This window comes from Rattus norvegicus, chromosome 4 (assembly GCF_021556685.1).
Source record: "Rattus norvegicus strain SHRSP/BbbUtx chromosome 4, alternate assembly SHRSP_T2T, whole genome shotgun sequence".
In the NCBI taxonomy this organism is placed as follows: Eukaryota; Metazoa; Chordata; class Mammalia; order Rodentia; family Muridae; genus Rattus; species Rattus norvegicus.
In genome coordinates this window covers 43547944-43552894 of record NC_141537.1, presented here as the reverse complement: position 1 = coordinate 43552894, position 4951 = coordinate 43547944, and the positions used below count along the sequence as shown (strand labels likewise).

At 35.7% G+C, this 4951-nt stretch overlaps 1 non-coding gene across 1 annotated transcript; it reads left to right on the top strand.

Annotated features, from left to right (window-relative positions):
• The first annotated feature begins 682 nt into the window (after window positions 1-682).
• On the top strand, window positions 683-785 carry Rnu6-210 (RNA, U6 small nuclear 210). The gene has a single exon (XR_015687290.1). It is a non-coding gene; the product is annotated as a U6 spliceosomal RNA (small nuclear RNA).
• The last annotated feature ends 4166 nt before the right edge of the window (window positions 786-4951 follow it).

The window sequence follows — 4951 nt, the reverse complement described above, 5'->3', positions numbered from 1 at the left end:
ATGAAAGCCAGGATAATAGTTGTATCTGGAAAGTACTTGCTGCGGAAGCATGGAGATCTGAATGTGAAACTTTAATCACAAAGAAAAGAAGCCAGTATGATGGTGAGCCTCCATATACACATTGCTGGAAAGCAAAATTGGAAGTGGTTCACTGGCCAATCAGAAGAGTCCTTTGGTGATTTCTAGGCCAATGGGAGATCATGTCTCAAAAAAGCGAGTAAGTTATTTCCGGAGAAACAGCATCTGTAGTTATCCTCTTGTTTTGACATGCATTTGCAAACATGTGGAGACATGTTTATGTATGTCCATAAACATACAACCATGCACATATACACAAAGAAATAAAATATCAAAGATGTAATTAATGTAAATCTATACAACTTCTGTATTCCATTAATCTGCTCAAAATTTCCAATTGCCACCAAAACCATGAAAATTCCATTTGTGATTATATTTATGATTTGTTTCTATGGTTACCAAATAGGTTTTGACCATTTACTAAAGTGAAAAAACTGACTTATGTGCTTTAATTTTTTACAGAATATACTATAATTTATTTACCATTTAAAAATATTAAACAGAAAACTCAATTTACATAATTATAGAATTTTAATAGCAGTTAGGATGTATAAATTTAATTATATTTAGTCACATGATTGAACATAAATATAAGCACATTAACTCTGCTTTGGCAGTGAATAATAAAATTGGGACAATACAAAGAAGATTAGCACTGGCCTCTATGAAAAGATGATGTGCAAATTTGGGAAGCATTCCATATTTTTAAGTACAAAATAGCCTGAACCTAGAGTATAAATAATCAATTTTAGTAACTCATATTCCTTTTCAGGAGAACGTCACGTAAATGTACAGTTTACCATTTTTTCGGGAAGGATATTTAACTTGTTTCTAGCTTTTTCCACTTTGGGTGCAGAAATAGTGAATATAATTGTCTCTGTACACTCAGACAAAATATGCTACAACAAAGGTCTTCAATCTTTTTCACTCATAATCACTTTCACTTAGAGAATTTTTAGATGATCCCAGGTTTTTATTTATTTTATTTTATTTTATTTTACTTAAATTCTAGTCATTGCTCCCCTCAGTGCCCTCTCCCACAGTTCCTTATTTCATTCCACCTCCCCTTTGCATCCTAGAGGGTGCTTCCCACACACCAGACCTTTGCCTTCCCTGGAGTCTGCTGTCTCTGGGAGATTAAGTACATCTTCTTTTCCTGAAGCCAGACCAGTCTGGCATCTGCTATACATGCTGTGGACCACCCATGTATGCTCCCGACTGTTGGCTTAGTCTCTGGGAGCTCCCTCAGGTCTGGGATACTTGAGACTGGTGGTCTTCCTAGAGGGTCATTCTCCCCTTCTGCTCCTTCAGTCCTTCCCCTAATTCAACCACAGGACTTCAGTCCAATAATTAAGTGTAAGTATTTGCTTCTGTCTCAGTCAGCTGCTGGCAGGGCCTCTCAGAGGATAGCAAAGCCAAGCTCTGGTCTGTAAACATATCATCGCACCAGTAATAGTGTCAAGTCTCCGTGTCCCCACCTCCTATTCGTGATGGATCCCAAGTTGGACCAGTCATTGGAATTCCTTTTCTCAGTCTCTTCTCCATTTTTGGCCTGCAGTTCTTTCTGACTGGAACAATTTTGGTTCAGCAATTTTGACTATGGATTAGTAATCCTGTCTCTTCACTTGAGGCCCTGCTTATCTAGTGAAGGTAGACTATTCAAGTTCCTGCTTGGACACTGAAAACATTGAATTTTTGATCTTAGCCATTCTGATTGGTGTGATATATAATCTCAGGGTCATTTTGATTTGCATTTGACTGATGACTAAGAACTTTGAAGATTTCTTTAAGTGCTTCTCAGTCATTCAGGATTCTTCTGTTGTGTACCCCATATTTAATTGGGTTATTTGGGTTTTTTTGGGGGGGATAATTTCATGAGTTCTTTATATATTGTGAACATTAGCCCTCTGCAAGATATAGGATTAGTGAAGTTGTTTTTTCTAATTTGTATGTTGCTGATTAGTCCTATTGAATATGTTCTTTGTATTATAGAAGCTTTTTAGTTTCGTGAGGTCCTATATCAATTGTTGGTATTAGAGCCTGAGCCAATGGTGGTCTGTTCAGGAAATTTCCCCCTGTTTTTTTAGGCCGTTTCCACTTTCTCTTCTATTAGATTTAGTGTATCTGATTTTATGTTGATGTCCCTGATCCACTTAGACTTGAGCTTTGGGCAGAGTTGTGAATATAAATCTATTTTCATTCTCTTACATACGGACCACCAGTTAGACTAGCACCATTTATTGAAGATACTTTTTTTCTATTTTATATTTTTGACTTCTTTGTCAAGGATCGAGTGTTCAAACCTATGCAGCTTTACTTATGTGTCTTTGAATCTATTACATTGATTGACCTGTCTGTCTCTATACCAATGTTGTATGGTTTTATCACTATTGTTTTGAAGTACAGCTTGAGGTCAGTGTTGGTGATTCCCCCTGGAAGTTCTCTTATTATTGAGAAATGTTTTGGCTATCATGGGTATTTTTCCATATAAAGTTGAAAATTGAACTTTCCATGTCTGTGAAGAATTGTGTTAGAGTTTTGATGGGGATTATGATGAATCTATAGATTGCTTTTGATATGATAGTCATTTTCAATGTTAATCCTGTCAATTCACGAGTATGGGAAATCTTTCCATTTTCTGATGTCTTTTTCTATTTCTTTTTCAGGGATTTGAAGTCTTGTCATACAGATCTTTCAATTCCTTGCTGACAGTTTCACCAAGATATTTTATATTATTTGTGGCTATTATGAAGGGTGTTGTTCCCCTAGTTTCTCAATCTATTTACTATATATAGGCAGACTACTAATTTGTTTGAGTTCACTTTATATACTGCCATTTTGCTGGAATTGTTTATTACCTGTAGGTGTTCTCCAGTAGAATTTTGGGGTCACTTATATATACTATTATATCATCCACAAATTGTGATACTTTGCCCTCTTCCTTTCCAATTTGTATACTCCTGATCATCTTTGCTGTCTAACTGCTCTAACATGAACTTTAATTATTATATTGAATAGACAGGGAGAGAGTGGGCAACCATGTATTGTAACAGAATTCAGTAAAATTGCTTCTAGTTTCTTTCCCTTTAGTTTGACGTTGGCTATTGGTTTGTTATATATTGCTTTGATTATGCTTGGTTATGTGCCATGAATTCCTGATCTCTCCAGGACTTGTAAAATGAGAGGGTATTGGATTTTGTTTAAGGCATTTTAGCATCTAATGAGATGATCATATTTTTTCCTGAGTTTGTTTATGTAGTATGTATGTTATGTTGATGGACTTTTGCATATCGAACTATGCCTGCATATCTGGGATGAAGGCTACTTGATTATGGTAAATGATAGTTTTGATGTGTTCTTGGATTCAGTTTGTGAGAATTTTATTGAGTACTTTTGTATCAATATTAATAAGGGAAATTGGTCTGAAGTTCTCTTTCTTTGTAGGGTCTTTGTGTGGTTTAGGTATCAGAGTAACTATGGCTTCATAGAATTAATTAGGTAGTGTTCCTTCTGTTTCTGTTTCATGGAATAGTTTGCGGAGTATTGGTAGTAGTTCTTCTTTGAAGGTTTGGTAGAATTATGCAGTAAAACCATCTAGACCAGTGTTCTTTTTTTGAGGGGAGCGGGGAGGTTGGGATGTTTTTGATAACTATTTTTATTTCCATAGGTGTTATGGAATTCTTTAGATGTTTTATCTGATCCCGATTCAACTTTGATACATGGTTTCTGTCTAGAAGACCATCCAGTTCATCTAGATTTTCCAGTTTTGTAGAATAAAGGCTTTTGTAGTAGGTTCTGATGCCTTTCTGAATTTCCTCCATTTCTGTTGTTATGTCTCCCTGTTCATTTCTGATTTTGTTAATTTGGTTGCTGTCTCTGTTCTTTTTAGTTAGTTTGGCTAAAGGTTTATCTATCATATTGATTTTCTCAAAGAACCAGCTCTTGGTATTGTTCATTATTTGCTTTGTTCTCTCTTTTTACCTGGTTTATTTCAGTGCTGGGCTTGACTATTTCCTGAAGTACACTCCTTTTGGATATATTTACTCCTTTCTGTTTTAGAGGTTTCAGGTGTACTGTTAAGTTGTTTGTATGGGATCTCTCCAATACTTTATAAGGGCACTTAGTGTTATGAATTTTCCTTTTAACACTGCTTTCATTATGTCTCATAAGTCTGGGTAAGATCTGCCTTCATTTTCATTGTATTCTGTAAAGTCTTTGATCGCTTTATTTTTCTTCTTGACCAAGCTGAGAAGAGCATTATCCAGTTTCCAAGAGTAAGCTTTCTGTTGTTCTTGTTGTTATTAAAGTCTAGCTTTAGTTCATAGTGATTTGATAGAGTGCATGAGATTCAATCTGATATAATACATGAGATTATATAAGTATTCTTGTATCAATAGGGGCTTGTTTTATGTCTGATTATATGGTCAATTTTGGAGAAGGTACCATGAGGTACTGAAAAGAGAGTATATTCTTAGAGTGGTTGTACTAGCTTGCAATCCTACCAACAATAGAGGAGTGTTCCTCTTTCCCCCATCCTCACTAGCATCTGTTGTCATCTGAGTTTTGATCATAGCCATTCTGACTGGTGTGAGGTGGAATCTCCCAGTTGTTTTGATTTGCATTTCCCTGATGACTAAGGATGTCTAACATTTCTCTAAGGACTTCTCAGCCATCCGATATTCCTCAACTGAGGAATTCAAAATGTACCCCATTTTTAATAGGGTTATTTGGCTCTCTGGAGTCTAACTTCTTGAGTTCTTTGTATATATTGGATGTTAGCCCTCTATCAAATGGAAGATTGGTAAAGATATTTTCCTAATCTGTTAGTTGTTGTTTTGTCCTAATGACAGTGTCCTTTGCCTTACAGAAGCTT